The sequence below is a fragment of the Camellia sinensis genome, chromosome 13 (assembly GCF_055761805.1).
Source record: "Camellia sinensis isolate YWXY chromosome 13, ASM5576180v1, whole genome shotgun sequence".
Lineage (NCBI taxonomy): Eukaryota > Viridiplantae > Streptophyta > Magnoliopsida > Ericales > Theaceae > Camellia > Camellia sinensis.
Window position 1 is genome coordinate 49,912,216 of NC_138973.1, and position 20,007 is coordinate 49,932,222.

Sequence of the window (20,007 nt, forward strand, 5' to 3'; positions counted from 1 at the left end):
CATCATGCAGTGTCTACAACAATCAAGACTATCCTCCACCGATAGCCCAAAGCAGTTATTTCTATACTGAAAATAAATGCACCAAATGGATATATAATCAACATTTCAACTAGGTGAGCGATAAACGAATCTAACTACACCCTTTAATCCCATACACCTCCAATTCCAACATTCTCAACTTAATTTCTCTTTTCTCCAAATTAATTATACCAATTAATTCATCAATGTAATTAGAGCATTTCCCATAATTAACATCACAATCCTAAGGTTCCATTTTTACCAATAGACCAATATTGATCTCATTTCTTTATGCCAAACATGCATATACGTTTATATAAACAAAACCCCAACTTTTGTAAAATTACACAAAGGCCCAAACTTTCTCAAAATTACCCAACAACCCCCAACTCATCAAAATACTAAAATTCAAAGACAAAACTCATGAGAAGGAGTAGGATATCCCTACCTCGAAGTTAGAGCTCAAATGGGAAAGGAGAAGAAAGTGAAAATGCTCCAAACACCACGATTCTTGGATCAAAACGAAGCCCTTGACGATCAACACACTTTTTACAAAGGCCAGAGGATAGAGAGACACTCTAACTAGATCAAACCCTAGAGAGAAGGGAGCTTCTAAAGATAGGAGCTCTCAAAATAGCTTTTTAGAAAGTAAGAGAGAGAGAGAGAGAGAATGTAAAAAGTGATTTTAAAATGCTCAGCTGCCAACTGATATACGACATACCCGCTCGAGCGGAGAACACAACGCTCGAGCGTCAAGAACAAAAAACTAGGTACGCTCGAGCGCAAGAAGGCCCACTCGAGCGCCAAGACACAAGAATAAAGTAAATCCGCTCGAGCGTGAAAACCAGTCCGCTCGAGCATGGATTTCCCCCTCCCAGAACTTACACCAAAAAGTACTACCCGCTCGAGCGCCAGAGTACCCACTCAAGCGTAAAGAAAATCGCTCGAGCGTGAAAAACATGCCTGCAGAAGTTCTGCAGAGCACCAAAATATAGCGAGCGTGCAATCTCCGCTCGAGCGCAAAAAGACCCGCTCGAGCGAACCTCCTAAAAACTGGGCAACAAAGAATTGAAACCAAAGCCCAACCAACCTGTAATAACTCTGCCCAATACATCCTAAAACTCAATCAAGCGGAATTAAAAGATGACAACAAAGTATACCACCACCAACATCACGGAACCCAAGTCCGGAACGCAACAGAACAGTAAGGGACAACCGGGATCGCTATAACCTCCCCCCCCCCCTTAAAGAATTTCATCCCCGAAATTAAACACAAGTTTTTCAAAAACAGGTTTTCTCCATTCTCAACATTGCTACAACATAATATTAAACAATCCGACCCATTTCCGGTCAATCCCCTCTCTTTCAAGAGGCATTTCACATTACACATAACAACCTGCATTATCAACATGCATTCCTTTGAAATTTACCAATTTCAACTCATTTTCCACAATTCCATAATACATGCAACATTAACATCATGCTTGCATTTTCACACTACATTGAACATATGCAATGTTACATTAAACTTCCATTTTGAGGCAAGTTTCAAAATACATCCATTAAATCAAAACATAAATCATGTTTTACAACCTAAGATATATTCAATACTCTTAAGGTTCAACAATATTACAAAATTACTAAAGCATGGTTACACATCAACAAACAAGTCTGGATATTTCTCGCGGACTTCCAACTCACGTTCCCAAGTGGCTTCCTCCACTCCATGATGTTTCCACAAGACTTTTACCAAGGGAATGGTCTTGCCTCGCAAGACTTGATCCCGCCTATCCAAGACCCGAACCGGTCTCTCTTCATATGAGGCATCCTCATCTACCTCCAAGTCGGTCCAATATAACACATGGGACGGATCCAGCTCATACTTTCGAAGCATACTCACATGAAACACGTCATGCACTCCGGACAACTGCGGTGGTAAAGCTAAACGATAAGCGACCTCCCCAATCCTCTCAAGGATCTCAAAGGGACCGATAAACTGAGGGGACAACTTCCCACTCTTCCCAAACCTCATCAAACCTCGTCTAGGTGATATTTTCAAGAAGACGTGATCACTTACCTCAAACGCCAAAGGCCTCCTCCTACGGTCAGCATAACTCTTTTGGCGACTCTGGGCTGTAACAAGCCTCCTACGGATAAGCTCAACTTTCTCCGTCGTCTCCCTAACCAACTCCGGACCCAACAAAAGGTGCATCACCCACCTCGGCCCAACACACTAGAGACTTACACGGTCGGCCATACAAGGCCTCAAACGATGCCATACCGATGCTAGGCTGAAAACTGTTGTTGTAGACAAACTCCACCAAGGGCAAGTGCCTCTCCCACGTCCCACTAAAGTTAAGGACACAACCTCGAAGCATATCCTCAAGGATCTGAATAGTACGCTCGGACTGCCCGTCAGTCTGAGGATGATAAGCCGTACTAAAGGTCAACCTAGTGCCCAAGGCACTCTGCAAACTCTGCCACAACCTAGCAGTAAAACGAGGATCTCTATCTGAGACGATCGTCACTGGGACCCCGTGTAATCTCACTATGTCCCGAATATACAAGTCGGCGAGATGATCTACCGAATCTTTCACGTGCATAGGAATGAAGTGCGCCGACTTAGTCAACTGGTCTACAACCACCCAAATGACATCACTACCCCGCTGAGTCCTCGAAAGACCTACAACGAAGTCCATAGTGACATGCTCCCACTTCCACTCGGCAATAGGCAAGGTTGCAGCAAACCCGCTGGCCTCTGATGCTCGGCCTTCACTTGCTGGCAAGTAAGGCACTTCGATACGAAAACAGCCACATCTCTCTTCATACCCCGCCACCAAAACTAGCGACCCAAATCCTGATACATCTTAGTGCCTCTCGGATGCACCGCAAGACGTGAATGATGGAACTCTCGGAGTACTTCCTCTCGGCAAGACTCCGACACAAACAAACGGTCTCGGTATCTCACACTCTGGTCGGGATACACCGTCAAACCCTTCTCAACTTTCCCACCAGAGATTTTCTCTTGGAAGGACTCTACCTCAAGGTCACCTCTCTGTGCCTCTAACACTCAGGTCACAAGTGTAGGCTGCGCAACAATAGAAAATAAGGCCGCAGCCTCAGCTGATTCACTCAGAAGCAAGTCAAACTCGCCAAGTGCACCCAACATCTCCCATTCCCGGATGGCTATACAAGCTACATCACTAATGGATTTCCTACTAAGGGCATCAGCCACAACATTGGCCTTTCCCGAGTGATAGTGCAACTCAAAATCATAGTCCTCAATGAACTCCATCTACCTTCTCTGCCTCAAATTCAAGTCTCTTTGTGTAAACAGATACTTCAAACTTTTGTGGTCTGAGAACACCTCGAACCTCTCACCATAAAGGTAGTGTCTCTAAATCTTCAAGGCAAAGATCACTGCTGCTAACTCTAGGTCGTGTGTAGGGTAATTCTTCTCGTGTATTTTCAACTGACGTGAGCCATAAGCTACCACTTTCCCTTCTTGCATCAACACACAACCCAAACCCTCTCGTGAGGCATCACAATAAACTGCATAACCCAACTCTCTCTCCGGAATAATCAAGACCGGAGCGGTGGTCAATCTAACTTTCAACTCTTGGAACGAATTTTCACAAGCCTCACTCCATACAAATTTGACTCCTTTCCGAGTCAACCTAATCAACGGCAAAGCTAACCTGGAGGAATCCTTCACAAACCGGCGGTAATACCCAGCTAATCCCAGAAAACTACAGATCTCAAAAACGCTCTTAGGCTGTGCCCAATCTTGCACTGCCTCTACCGTGGATGTATCAACAGACACCCCTTCCCCGGATACCACATGGCCTAAGAATTTGACCTCTCCTAGCCAGAACTCACACTTCCCAAACTTGGCATGAAGCCTATGGGCTCTAAGCAACTCAAGTACCACTCTCAAGTGTTCCTCGTGCTCCTCCTCTAGAGGCGAATAAATCAGAATGTCGTCCACGAAAACGACTACAAAACAGTCTAAGAATTCCCGGAAGATCCGGTTCATCAAGTCCATAAAAACTGTCGGTGCATTGGTAAGCCCGAATGGCATCACCAGAAACTCATAGTGGCCATACCGCGTATGGAATGCCGTCTTCGGAATATCCTCCTCCATGACCCTCAACTGGTGGTAACCTGATCTCAAGTCTATCTTAGAGAAACAACGGGAACCCTTCAATTGGTCAAACAAATCATCTATACGGGGCATAGGGTACTTATTCTTGACCGTAGCCCGATTCAACTTCCGGTAGTCTATACACAATCTCAAGGCACCATCTTTCTTTTTAGCAAAAAGGGTCGGTGCTCCCCACGACGAAACACTAGGGCGAACAAAACCCTTATCTAGCAATTCCTGGAGCTGAATCTTCAACTCAATCAACTCGGTTGGGACAAAACGATAAGGTGCCATAGAAATCGGCACTGTGCCGGGCACTAAATCAATAGAGAACTCTATTTCTCAGTGAGATGGTAAACTAACGAGGTCATCGGGAAAAACATCCGAATACTCACAAACCACCCTTGGCAATACAGTCTGGGTCTCATCACACTCACCACTCATAAAGCTAGCAAGTAGACCACTAAGCTTATTCCGCCCTCGCGGAACATACAACGGTGGCAACACACTACCAACCCGATCCCCCAAGAAATGAAAACACTCCCCGCTCAAGGTACAAACTGTGGCCCTCTGGCGGTAGCAATCAATAACAGTCCGGTATGACGATAGCCAGTCCATACCCAAAATAACATCAAAACCCTTCATGGGCATGACAACAAAAGGAAAAGGAAGCCTATGGTCGGCGACATCTATATCACAACCTCTAACACCTTGTTTCAAGATCAACTCACCATCAACAGGCGATACTACACATATAGGAGATGCTAACTGTGCCAACTCCAATTCCAAAGCAGATGCAAATGCAGCAGATACAAAAGAATGAGATGCACCCGTATCAATCAATACACTAGCAACCGAGTTGCAAAACAAGAAGGTACCTCTCACGACTGACGGAGCAGGTACAAGATCCTGCGCGGTAACAGCATACACGTGCCCTGTAGGCCCCTGATCTACCTGCTCACCTCTAGGAGCAAAAGACTACTGCACTGACTGGGATGACGAAGCTCCCGGATTGGCCCTCGAGGCCTGCACAGACTGAGCTGATTGATAACTCTACGTCTGCCTAGAACCAAACGCGCCCGAAGTGGCACTCAACTGTGGGCAAAACCTCTTCAGGTGCCCAGGCTGACCACACTGATAACAAGACAAGGACTGACCCCTGCCCTGACTCTGGCTCTGCGGTCTAGCTGAAGATGAAGCAGCTCTCTGACCTCCTCCCCTCTGTGGGAAAACTGAAGCCTTGTGGCCCAACTGACCACACTTGTAACAGGTGAACTCCACCTGATTACCTCTCCCAGAGCCCGCACTCGGCACCGGAAAGGTCGATCTAGCAACACCCCCCTGAGACTGCTGATGGTTAGCACTCCTCTGTCTCCTGCTATCACCCTGACCATCTTGGCTCCTCTTGGAGCCTCTCTGTCCCTCCTCTTCTTGCATCATGATCTCCATATGGGCTGCAGCATCAACCAAGCGCCTATAATCTTGGATCATCGAACCTCTAACCCTCATCTTGAGGCCGCGCCTCAACCTCTTCTCGAACTTAATACAGTGGCGTTCCTCAGACGCCATAAGTTCAAGTGCGAACCTGGACAAGCTGGTGAAAGCAGCCTCATACTCGGCTACTGAAGAACTCAACTGCAAAAGCTGACAGAACTGGTCTCTCAGTTTCTCCCTAACTGCTGGAGATAAATACTTCTCCTGAAAAGCCTCCACAAAAGCCTCCCACGTGCCAGCAATACGGCCCCTCATGTATTTCCACCACTGACCCGCACCCCCTTTAAGCTGGAAGGATGCCAAGGTCACTTTCAACGCTCCGTCCTCGATGCCAAGCATCTCGAACGTCTTACGCATTTGCTCTAACCACTCGTCAGCCTTTAGTGGCTCCTTCAGATCCCCAATAAACTCGTCCGGGTTAGACCGGAAGAACTCCCTTTTCAAGAAGGAAGGCCCCGCCTCAATAACCTGGGCCTGCACTGGAGCTTGACCCGGATTCTCAGCTCAGAAAATACCCACAGACTCCCTCAAAGCATTGGCTATCCCTCGGGCTAAAGCAACCATAGCCTCCTGACCTGCTGGCTCGGCCACATTGGCCTGGCCAACCCCCTCCTGCTGTGCCGGAATATCATCCGGTAAAGGCATCTCCTGTCTACCACGTCTGCCATGTCTACCACATCCGCATCCTAACATCCTAATAAAGGTAACGAAGAACATTAGAACATTCATAAATGTGCCAAAACTAAACACTCGCGTCCTAATACATGGACAACTATAATTCACTCCACGTAAGCACATAAACACATAAGCACTTACGAATTTCATTTCCGGATAATGATAGTCCTGAGGCGTTACTAGAGTTTTGGTTAGAAACAGCATTGATCAAGTGTTTTTCCAACAAGACTCACAGAAACCCAAGGATCCAATCAATATCCTAGAAACTAAATCCCATACCCAAGTAGTCACATAAACATGTTATCAAATAAACACATAATGTCACGCATAAGTCTCTAACAAGCGAGACAAACCCATTGTGATACTAATCACTTCCCACGTACCCAAAGTATTCGAACCCGGTATGCTCTGATACCAAGTTGTAACGCCCTCAAAATAATAACATTAAAACCCATCAACATAGACATGCATTGGTATAAAAGATAAATATTCTTCTATTCATCAGAGTAGTTCCTTACAAAAGTATTACATGTTAACAACAAAAGCAAATGCCCTACAGGCTTACAGCTTTCTAAGTTAACACTTGGTTACAAAAAGAAGAGTGCTAACTCAATACATATAAAGCCCTTGGCTTGAATTTACATGTAATACACCAAAAGAAAATAAACAAAACAATCTGTCTGCCTCTAGCCTCCCAAGCTATGTCCTTGGAGGTGACATGTTACCTATACCTGAAAATGATGACCCATAAAGGGTGAGCCACAGCCCAGTAGAAATACACTAAACCAGCCATGAACAATGACTAAAAGATTAGCAGTTGATAGATGGTCAACACAGATACATCCACTTACGTCATATTCGATTTCATGATATTAAGTCCATGTTACATTTCATTTCCCACGTCCTTTCAAATTTTGATTTTTGAAAACAAGGCTCAACACTTAGCCATATAACTTAATGAGGTTTAGACTCATCTTTAAAACATTTTTAAAATTCATGAGGGATACACATTTTAATGCTGTATCAATAACACATAAACCATTCCCACACTTTGCGAAAGATACACATTTCGGTACTGTATCAATATAACATAGAATCACTTCTATACATTTTAGTGCTATATCAAATCAATTCTAACACTTCCATAAGTCTCAAATAAGACACATTGTAGTGCTGTATTAGTGAAACAAAAACACTTCTAATTCGCAGCCTGATACACATTGTAGTACTGTATCACTGTCACACAAAATCCGGCTTAGAGGTCCATCCCCTATCTTCCCCTAAACCGTGGAGTACATCCTCCATCTCCTCCCACACAACACATGTATATAAACATAGATCATATACAATCAATCAATACATGGAATTTATGTATTATTCCGCTTGCTATATTCAATAGCATACTTAATCGATTAGTTTTAGTTTGCCTAATCATCATGCAGTGTCTACAACAATCAAGACTATCCTCCACCGATAGCCCAAAGCAGTTATTTCTATACTGAAAATAAATGCACCAAATGCATATATAATCAACATTTCAACTAGGTGAGCGATAAACGAATCTAACTACACCCTTTAATCCCATACACCTCCAATTCCAACATTCTCAACTTAATTCCTCTTTTCTCCAAATTAATTATACCAATTAATTCATCAATGTAATTAGAACATTTCCCATAATTAACATCACAACCCTAAGGTTCCATTTTTACCAATAGACGAATATTGATCTCATTTCTCTATGCCAAACATGCATATACGTTTATATAAACAAAACCCCAACTTTTGTAAAATTACACAAAGGCCCAAACTTTCTCAAAATTACCCAACAACCCCCAACTCATCAAAATACTAAAATTCAAAGACAAAACTTATGAGAAGGAGTAGGATATCCCTACCTCGAAGTTAGAGCTCAAATGGGAAAGGAGAAGAAAGTGAAAATGCTCCAAACACCATGATTCTCGGATCAAAACGAAGCCCTTGACGATCAACACACTTTTTACAAAGGCCGGAGGATAGAGAGACACTCTAACTAGATCAAACCCTAGAGAGAAGGGAGCTTCTAGAGAGAGGAGCTCTCAAAATAGCTTTTTAGAAAGTAAGAGAGAGAGAGAGAGAGAGAATGTAAAAAGTGATTTTAAAATGTCCAACTGCCAACTGATATACGACATACCCGCTCGAGCGGAGAACACAACGCTCGAGCGTCAAGAACAAAAAACTAGGTACGCTCGAGCGCAAGAAGGCCCGCTCGAGCGCCAAGACACAAGAATAAAGTACATCCGCTTGAGCGCGAAAACCAGTCCGCCCGAGCGTGGATTTCCCCCTCCCAGAACTTACACCAAAAAGTACTACCCGCTTGAGCGCTACCGCTCGAGCGTAAAGAAACCCGCTCAAGCGTGAAAAACATGCCTGCAGAAGTTTTGCAGAGCACCAAAATATAGGGAGCGTGCAATCTCCGCTCGAGCGCAAGAAGACCCGCTCGAGCGGACCTCCTAAAAACTGGGCAACAAAGAATTGAAACCAAAGCCCAACCAACCTGTAACAACTCTGCCCAATACATCCTAAAACTCAATCAAGCGGAATTAAAGGATGACAACAAAGTATACCACCACCAACATCACGGAACCCAAGTCCGGAACGCAACAGAACAGTAATGGACAACCGGGATCACTATATCCCAGGACAACAGCAGTAGTGCAAAATGCTTGTCCTCTGTTGAAGGCAAAACATAATCAGTCCAACAAAATAAAAATTAAATGTCGTTTTATTACCTTAACGCTAAAGAGTATCACAAATATTTTCTCAAAATTGTGATGTAAACAAAATTAGTGAGAGACATTGTTAATTCAAAACTAGTGCAAGGAGAGGTCACACATTCTAGGTGAAATTGAAAACCTGAGTATGATTTTCACTCAAGTGAAAAAAGGACGGTGCTAACATATGTTTGCCGCCAGTTTTAGGGTTTCATACAACCAAGAAATTTGTGGCTGTAAAGGTCCTATCAATCTTTTAAGTAACAATCATCAATTCATGAAAGATCCAATGGGTCCAATATACTGTCCTGGCATCATTAATCACCAACCTATGCGGGCACGAGGGTAGATGTGTATCTGTGCATGTGGACTAGTGCGGTGATGGGTGTAGCTGGTCTACAACTGTGCACGAGAGAGTGTGTTTTCAAATTTGCAGTGTTCTTTTTTTTTTTTTTTGCCTTGATACGACAAATTTCTTCATAAGGAAAAAGAAATTTATCAAAAAAAAAAAAAAACCTAAGAACCAAAACAACTCATATATAAGTGGAGAGAATTGTAGACTTACAAGATTCCACCAAGGACAACACCAAGTGGGTTCTCATCTGCGGCCAAGCCAATGGTAGCTATTTGAAAAGGTATATGCGCAGTGTAAAACAGCAAGCAACAGTGGTAGTTACATGTGAAATATACACATAAATGTTCTCATGGTTACCTGACTTTTGTCACCCCATTCACCAAAGAAAGTAATGGAAAATGCCTGTAAAATGGTCATGATCATTGTTGTCAAATTGTGAATCGTGAATCGCTTTGCTAAAATAGTTAAATCATGAATCTTAAGATTCACTTTATTTAGCATAATATATAACTTTATATATGTATATACATATAAAACTACACATGTAGTGTTTAAAATGAAATAAATATCAATATAACTAAATTATGTATATGTATATACATATAAAATCACGTATATTAATATAATTAGTTGATCTCCTTTTTTGGTGAAAAAGATGTTGTTCCACATATTTTACAAACAGAATTGAGTAGCAGTGAATCGCAATTGAATTGTAAGATTCACTTAATTTAAGATTCAATTCAACTGTATGAATCGAATCATTTTGCTTAAAAATCATATCAAATCGTATGAATAGAATTGTGAATCGTAAGATTCTAACAACCATGGTCATGATACATAGATCAAATAACTAGTAGTTGCATGTTAGCCTTGCCGAAGTAAACAATTAATAGAAATCATAACCTTTAGAAAGATGGGTGAGAAGAACTAAGTGAGAAACTGTCCCCTTTCCTTTTCTAAATCGCCATTAGACTAAAAGAACATAATACAGATTGATGTCCTCAACACACCAAACAGAATGGATCCAATAAATCCATATACCAGAGTTCAAATTTTAATTGCTTGATGAGATTGAGAACTAAATGCATGACCACCAAACCAATAAAATAAGGACAATGAGAGACCAAAGTGACCATGCACTTGTCATGCGAAAACAGTTGATGAAAAATATTCATAAATCAACTTAACTCTGTAACAAAAAATTTAATTCTTTGTACCAAAATTGACCATGCACTTTCTACTTTCCACAATATGATAAGCTGTTTTTGTGTTTCTTTGGATTTTCAGTCATTATATATATATACTCATGGAATAAGCGATGTGATGATCCAAAGGTTTTTATTCATGGAATTCTTGGGCTTAGTTTAGGATTTTGTTGAATTATCATGGTTCTAGTATGAATATGAGGTTTTAATCGATTCATAGGGTCTTAACAAGAGAATTCCTTTTCCCTTTTTATTGCAAAGAGTAAGTTATTATATCTCATACGATGGGAAACAAAACTTTTCAACCTACAAAATAAATATAACATTCCAAAAACACGGGAGAATAAGTTCAACATCCGGCCCTAAAAGCAGATAAGGGTATAAGTAAATGTAGTCAGATAGTTAATTAGCTAATCATTTTGTCGGCATCCGATCAGTGCATGGAGAATATATCCGTACGAACATAATAACAGCCTAATTATGGACAAAGTCTAACAATAACTATCAGTTACCAAAAATATAAATAAAAATACAACGAACTTCTACACAAAGAAAAGATACAATGATGCCATGAGACTTGTAGGATTACACAAAAAAACACGCAGAAGAATCACTCCAAAAAAGAATAATTTATCATGATATCTATATATTTATTGTTCTTAAGAGTAGATCATTTATGTTAACCATGTAAAAGATACAATAGATTTTTAATTACCTAATATGTTCCTGCTTCTTTGCCAAAGTAAACCTAACTTTTTGGAGATTAGTCACTAGAGTAACTGGTAGAAACAAAGGTTTTTTATTGACTATCACTTGGCAACACAATTTAACTTGAACATGTCTGTTTGATGTATAGCCAAAATTGCTTTCACAGAATACTCATAATAGCAAGAATTCAAAAATGTATGCTCACCAGGCAAATTTTGAAATCTATGGAGTGGAAAATCAGAAAAGAAAAAGGTCTTGTCAACATATTTTCCAGCGTTGGTTCTGGCTACTACCAGTCCAGCTGCCAAAGCAATACCGAATAAAGCATGCAATCTCACATAGTAAAGATCTTCATTTTGTCCTATAAGAATGAAGTCTCAATACCACAATAGAGAACTAATCTGATTCATCAATAAAAAGAGTAAAAACTAGGGTTCATAACCATCCAATCTGTAATTCTACAGTAAAAATTGAAGCTTAAAATGTTACTACTCACCTTATGGTTCTGCTCAACGTAGTTGACAACTAGTTTTCCAACGGGCAATGTTAGGGCACAGAGAAACTGAAACAAAGCTATGATTAGATTTAGAATCGTGGGACGGGTAAGTATGATGCACTCCAAATGGCACTAAAGATCATGTGGCACAGTTAGTCGAATGATAATTTTGTAAATCAAAACAGAGCATAACAAGAAGGATAGCCCAAACATAGAAGAATGAAAACTTACTAGGAGCCTTACTTGCCAACTATATTTACAACTGACTCTTTCTTAGTCTTATCTGCTCTAGTATCAAAATCATAAACGTTGTTGTTGCCCATTTTACACAGAAAACAAAGGGGTGAAAGACAGTTCTACTATGAAGATGCTTACAGTTGTCTTGCGCATTTTCGAGTCATATTAAACTGAATTCCATAAACCATCAAGGCATCTTAGTATCACACCTTAATTTAGACAAGTGATTATAAGAACCGAGGAAGCCAATAACACAATAACGCCTAGCAGAGTACAGGCCGGTCTGCAAATAAGCAGCTGCACTTCCAACCTGTTTTGGTAGAAGCCGAATTCTAGAAATTTCAAATCAACTGAGCTATTTGGCAAAAAATAACCCAATAATAGAAAATACTGAATTTAAAAAAGAAAAAAAAACTAGGTAATCAAAATTTCAATTGATGACTTTGAAGAATTCTCAAAAGATCGAAGAGTTAAAAAACAACACCCCGTGAGAGGAACCAAGGCAACAGAGTAAATTGGTAATTTGATTGCTCTCCATATCAAGATTGCTCTAGAAATGTCCTCTTCCTTTTCCTCTTCATAAGTAGAATTCTTGGAGGAAATGCACTGACATCTATGCCGCCAATTGAGTCGTCTTGTAGAAGTCCTATTGAGATATTAGAACACATAATAGCAACCATAATAATAGCAGAACACATGCTCATTGGAACAAACAAGTATAAGATTTCAACAACTACAAAGGACAAAGTATGTCTGATCATGGTGGATTCGGCAGTGTTGTTTAGGTCACTAGAGTCAGATCTGAACCAAGATGGAAATGCTTAGGGAGTAAACATGCATTGTGGTTTGTTAATTATTGGATGAATGATACAAGTAAAAACAACACAATGAGAAATATAAAACAAGTGTGGGGACTGGGGAGTACTTAAGTAGAAGGAAAAAATGCAATCACCTTGCATTAAAGAGGCCTCAAAATCCTGGATTCATGGTCGCTGTCTAGCTCATTTTCCCAGCTAGCTTGAGTTGCAAAATCAGCCTCCCAAGTCCATAACTGGTATTGCCGCCAATAGTCCTGTGTATGACTTGGTTGCTGCCACAACTTACGTTATCGAGATCTTTAACCAATAATCTGATAACAGTATAATCCAAATTAAATTATCTTATGAACAATCTAAGAGGGGTTTATGGCATCACTAATAGAAATTGAGCACAAGACTTAAAATTTATGGTTAGAAATTGAGCTATTATAATGATTTAAAGTTTAGATGGTACAGAGGGATCTCAGTTCTCCCTATCATATGGTATTTTATTTTATTTTATAATTAGTATATTAAAAAAATAAAAGATTGCAGCCAACAAAAATTGAAAACATAACAAAAAATATTTACCTGTTTTGTCGCAAAATACAAGGCCAATAGAGGAGCTTTATCTAGATAGTTCAACCCATGCTTCCTCCTGTCCAGTATCTAGATTTGACAAAACAATATACCTCCATGATATAAAAAATATTGGACAAGGAACTCACAAATCACAAATGCATCAAAATAAAAAATAATTTACTATTTTTGGAAAAGGGAAGAACAAACAGTCATCATGCAGTACAAAATCAAAGTTCCACCCTTGCTCTTCTTAACTGCAACCTCTTCAAGAGCTCACTGATTGCTGAGATATCGTCATTGTCCTCCTCAAGTTCTCGCCCACTGAGGCTTAAAAACAAGGAAGAGAAGAGAACAGAAAATTTTCAGCATATTTGAAACAATGAAGAAACAATTTTGACACACATTACATGTGCCAGTGCTATAACAAGATAGCAGTAAAGAATAAGAATAAGAAACAACGGGAAAAGAGAATCTGGAAAGAAAAGGAAAGAAGAGCAGAGACAGGCAACTGTAATATCTCGAAGTTTGAAAATTATCAATACAAAAGACGAGATTCGAAAATTATTTATTGTTTAAAAAGTTCGAAGATTATCAGCACAGAAAAGTTTGAAAATTCCATATCTTCAGATAAAAGGAGGTTCCATTTGTTCGACAAATAACAGATGCAAATCAGCCTTAAACTTTATTAACTTGTGCCTCTGAAATGCATTAAGCCACTGCTAACATATCAAATCGCAGACAAAGGGACTGAAATGTAATCAAAACAACATTTAAACAATAGAGATATTTAAGCACAACAAAAAGTAAAGTTGCGATAGAAATGATGATATGACACACACTCTGACCTCACATCCAATGCAATAAAAAGCTGATTCAGATTATCCAGCATGCTTCTAGCGTCAGACAAAATATTTCCATCATCATCATGAGTGTTGTTTGGAAAGGAATCTATTGCAGCAGATAATAATTGAAAATATTTTTCCATCACGACCATAATCCAAACCCTAGGAGGAGATTCAAGATTGTAAACCCTAGGAAAAGAATCAACGGAATGAAGATCTTGAGAGATAGAGAGAGAACTTCGACATCGAAATCGAGATTGTAGGCAGTAGTGCTCACCTTAGTAGGCAATGCAGATGGTGGTGGTGGTGGTGGTGGTGGTGGTGGTGGAGCTTCGAAATCGAAATCACCGAGCTGAAGAAGGTTGAATCGTATCTTCCAAATCGATATTGAAATCGATTCTGCTCTACAAAATCGAAATCACTCTGAGATTGGATCACCAAATTTCGAAATCGAAATCCCTTTAAGGGTTTAGAGAGAGCGAGCGAGCGAGATTCATAAACTTGTGTTTCTCAGATTTGAGTGAGTGAAAGTGAGAAGGGTTTCTCAGATTTAGAATGAGGGATTGAAGAGGAAGAGAGAGCGCGTGAGAGTGGGATACATTTGAAGGCGTTTATAAACGTTAAACGGAACCATTTTATTAAGGCCAAGTTTGGCTACAAAGAAAAAAATGCACTTATTTCATCTTTTTATCTTTTTTGGATCACATCAATCAACATCTTCTCTCTACTTTTTATACACATAATACAAAAAAAGTCAAAAAGTGCACTTATTTAGTCTTCCCAAACTAGGCCTAAATTAAAATGCGATGTTTATAAAACGTTGTTAAATATTAAAAAATGTAGCGTATAAAAAAACGCCGTTAAAAAAGCGTCGTTCCTATAGTGAAATCTCTAACAAAATCCTAATAGGAGGTGTTTAATGTAACAAAATAATAGTTTGAGGTATTACATTTTGAAGCTTCGATGGGCAAAGTGCAAATAAAGCATTGTTAAGAGACCGTAAACTTTCTAGTTTAATTCTTACTCCATTTTTTTTGTTTTTTGAACAAATTCTTACTCCATATTTCTGGACCGTAAAGTTTTCGTTAAGTTGGACACATTTTTAATAAGAAATTTGTGCTATATATATATATATATTTATTAGGTAAAGTCAACACTAAATTTAGTGTAAATATCACATATTTTGCTAATATTTCCTAATTAAAATAATTGATTCATATCTTCAAAATTTTAATTATTCATTTTCTTCATTTCTCAACTATATGTATTTACATACACATTGCGTGTGCATCCTCTATTAATATAGATTAAAGGTAAGAAAAGAAAAAATAATAATTTACTTTTCAATTACGAGAAAGTTCATGAACAAAAATATTTTAAATCTTATCGCAATATATAGTCTCAATACTTTCTTATAAGAAAGAATTTGATAAATGTTATTTCTTTGAAGAAAATAGTTATGACACATCAAATATTTTCCTCTAATAACTCAATACACTTACAATAAAACAAAATAATTTTTATTTTCTTTTTCGTGTCAATTGGACACAGGCAAAAAGTGAAGTTGAAATTCACTGGGCCTATCTTTGCTGGATTATATAATCAATGGGCTTTTAGGTAGGTTTGTTTGTCTTAACAACAGAGGATTGGGTTTTGTTGCTGTTAGTGTATAATCATATACTATCATTTTAATATTATTTAAAAAGACTAAGGTTGTTTTTAGAATTGGTGGTGGTATACGCATTAATTAGTATACCAATATAATTATGACATTCTCATTTTAAAATTATGATCCCGCATATTATATAAATTACAAAAATAAAGCCTCTAAAATTATTCTACATTATCCATTAGTATATTAATTGGTATACCAATTGGTGTATATAGAATTATTATTTTAGAATTGGCTATTTTAGTTAGTTTTTTTTTTTAAAAAAAAAACATGCAGAAAAATTGACCGTTTAATTTATCATTTTTAAATTTGAGTATTTGTGCTTGAATAATTAAAGTGAAATCTCTTAATTTGAAATTCACATTTAAATTAATATTAAAAAAAAATTAAAAATGCGTAGTTTGATGACAATAAAGCATCTATGAGTGTTGGACAAGGCAACCATTGATAACAACTTCGTATTATCAACAAAATCATTTTAAAAAACATTTAAGAAAATGCATGGTTTTATGACAAGAAGGCATCTATGAGTGTTGGGGCCACCATTTGATAACAAAAATTCAAAAGAAGAAGAAGAAGAAGAAGAAGAAGAAGAAGAAGAAGAAGAAATGCAGCTTCTCATCAGCTGCCATAATGCATTCATTTACCAGAAAACATAGAAACATGATTTTCATTCGAAAGTGTCATGAAATGTTTCTCAGTGTCCACTCAGACGGTTAGAATTTAATTAAATTACTCCAAAATGATCACCTTTGTTTGTTTGTTTTATTTTATTTTAATCCATTTTTGGGAAGAAACCACTTTAACGAGTCCTTCACAATTTATAATAAAAATCAGTTATACCAAACCAAACCAAACCAAGCCTTAAGTCCCATTAAATAGGGTCGGCTGCATAAATCCTTCTTCTCTACACGGCCCTATCAAAGGCCATTTCATCAGTCAAATTAAGTAGATCCATATCTCTATTTACAACGTTAGCCAACGTTAATCTAGGCTTACCCCGTCTTCTAACACTCCCCTCTACCGTTACAGCATCGCATCTCTTCACTACTGCCTCTGTTGGTCTCCGTTGAATGTGACCAAACCATCTCAATCGATTCTCTCTCAACTTATCTTCTATCAGTGCTACTCCTACCCATTTCCGAATACACTCATTCCTAATTCTGTCTTGTCTAGTTTTGCCACACATCCATCTTGGCATCCTCATCTTAGTCACACTCATTTTATCTACATGTTGTTTCTTGGTTGCCCAACACTTCGTCCCATACAACATCACTGGTCTAATAGTCATTCTATAGAACTTACCTTTTAATCTAGTGGGTATTCGTTTATCGCACAGTACCTCAGACGCACTTCTCCACTTACACTATCCCGCCTTAATCCTATGGGCTAGGGGTGGGCGCGGATCAGTTGCGGCCACGAAACCTCCAATCCGCCATCCGTCTGCCAAATTGACGGATTGGAGAAAATCAATCCGCATCCGTCCGCCAATCCGGCGGATGCGGATTTGGCGGATGGATGCGAATCGGTTTGGCGGTTTGAAATTTTACAAATTTTCAACATAAAAAAATATATATATATATTTGTGCATAATTCAACATCTATGTATTCATTATAAATTATAATAGGCAATGCAACCTGGACATAATTCAAAATTCAAAATCATTTATTCATGAAAAATATTCACATCATTTGTTTAAAATCATTTATTCATTCACATCTATGAAATATGAAAAATGGACATATTGGCATCCTACTGAAGTAATGATATATAAAGTCAACAGATGCAATGTTTTCAATGATGCATTTTGGCATCCAAGTTTAAGTCTGTAATTTGGAATAATGGACATATATGTAAATATCAAATGATGATAAAGTTATCCAAGATATGCATATAAGGGTGCAAATAATGTTATGATAATTATATTTTTTCATTAATTTATTTATCATCTTATCACTGATTTAATGAGTCTCCCTATTCATGTATTTTATTAATCTGATAATACATAATATAAAAAAAAAACCCACAATCGTAATATTATTGGAAAAAAAAAACCACAATCATAATATTATTGGAATGAATAGCTTTTGATTCAATTAACTCTCTCTCTCTCTCAAAAAAAAAAAAAAAAAGTTGCAATAAGACCAAAGTTTGGGTATTAGCGATATACTTTGTTTGGTAGGTGAGAATGTAAGAGAAGTAAAATAAATCAAAACTTTGAATTCTATTTTTTCTTTTAAATGCATTAACACAATGAAAATGTCCAAATCGAGCTTAATACAGCAATTTTGGTAGTTTCCATAGAACATCAACAAACATTCGAAACTTTCAGATTTCAAGGCAGTTCACAGTTTTTTTTTAAAAATATATTTTTGAGAATCTGCTTTTCAACCTAAATATAAAATTTGTTTGAATAAATTGACAGCAATTCATTATTGAAAAATTAGGAAAGAAGAGATATCTTAAGACTAAAACCTTCATTTTTTAATGCGGAAAAATAACGTATATATATACTATTTTCCTTCGCTTTCTCGGCAACCAAACAGATGGTTATAGAAAATCAAATCTCTTATAACTACGCCATTGAGAGGGTAATTTGTATGAATAAATTGGGCTGAGATTGGGTAATGGGCCGCTTTGGGCCATAGTAAGAAAGGCAGAGTAAAATGGCTTTTTTCATTAGCTCGGTCTTAGAAGGCCTTGTTGTTATCTCGGTTGCCACGGCCAAATTGGTTAGTTCGGTCATGGCATGCAAAACCGAGGTAGAAGTGAGGAAGTTTATTGAGCCCTCTTCCGGTCTTGGTTTTGGGTTAGTTCGGCTTAAACTCTTCTATGGATAGCTTGGTCTTGGCATGTGAAGCCAAGGTAAGGGAAAAACAAGGAATAGCCGAACTAACAATTAGATCGGTTACTCCAGTTAGTCTAGCATGGCAATGTTATTTCGGTCATATTGGAGTTCGGCCATGGTAAAAACCATCTCACTTGGTTTAAGCAGTGAGGGGGGTGTTGAAGGATAAGCATTATCTTTCAGGAGTATGAATTTTAGGAGGACTCTACATGGAGGAGTAAGAGTCCTACTTGGATTGTGCCACACGGAACCTATAAAAGCTCACAAACATCACCTATGGCGAGGTAACACAACTTTGGTTCTTTGAGACACACAGCTTTTTGCCTACTTGTCTATTTTGCTGACTTAGACATCGGAGGGGTTTCCGGCATACACCCGCTGGCTAGCTCACGTTTGTGTTTTCAGGGAGTAAAGCAACGACGTTTGGAGGAGCACAGACTTGATCAACAAGATTATACGAGAAGGTTTATTTCTTTCCCGTATAATTGGCGCCGTCTGTGGGAAAAACAAACAAGACAAAACCTCTTGATCAAGCTTTACCTCTTTAGGAACAATGGCGCACAATGAAGATTTACCACAGTCCGCCATCGACGGGCAAACACCAGATGGGGGTGCAAGGCATGAAGGACTACCTTCTATCCCTCCCATGGCGGACTTGGAGCCCCAACGACATAACTCCAGGAGGGATACTAGGGGGAGGCGGACTAACAGCCCCCGTCACTCTCATTCACAAAGTCCTGACAGGCAAAGGCAGAGGATTGATCCTCAAGTTCTGGAGGACCGCGTGAAGGAGCAAGACGAATTAATAAGGAAGATGGCGGCAGACATGGAGGCCTTGAAGCGCTAGATAAAGGGAAAAGAAGTGGCGACAGGAGAGGGGCGCAAAAACAAGACACCCCCTCGCCACTCAGAAGACCGTGGAAGGTATTCCACACCATCACAAGCAGAGAGTAGAAGCCTCAGGACAGGCGATACTCAGTCTAGAACCTCCAGAACTCGTTACTCCAGGTCTGAGAGAACGAGATCATTGAGGTCTTACACAGAGGGAAGTACCTACTGACCCTCACACTCGCACCAAACATCATCCAAACAGACGGAGTTGCCCAGATCATCCGATTTGCAGATCATGCTGGAAGAAAAGGCACGATGGAAGGAGGACACCAGGGCGCGCGACTCTCGC

The 20,007-nt window shown here is 39.1% G+C and overlaps 1 long non-coding RNA gene across 3 annotated transcripts; it reads right to left on the bottom strand.

Annotated features, from left to right (window-relative positions):
- Positions 1–11,700: 11,700 nt before the first annotated feature.
- Positions 11,701–14,642, bottom strand: LOC145806147 (uncharacterized). Of its 3 annotated transcripts, none has more exons than XR_014348832.1 (3): positions 14,310–14,642; positions 13,672–13,791; positions 11,701–13,551 (listed from the first exon to the last, which is right to left on the bottom strand). It is a non-coding gene; the product is annotated as an uncharacterized LOC145806147 (long non-coding RNA). The 3 variants fall into 3 exon arrangements; XR_014348834.1 differs by having other exon boundaries at positions 11,701–12,731; positions 13,038–13,791; XR_014348833.1 differs by having other exon boundaries at positions 11,701–11,980; positions 12,092–13,791.
- Positions 14,643–20,007: the final 5,365 nt, after the last annotated feature.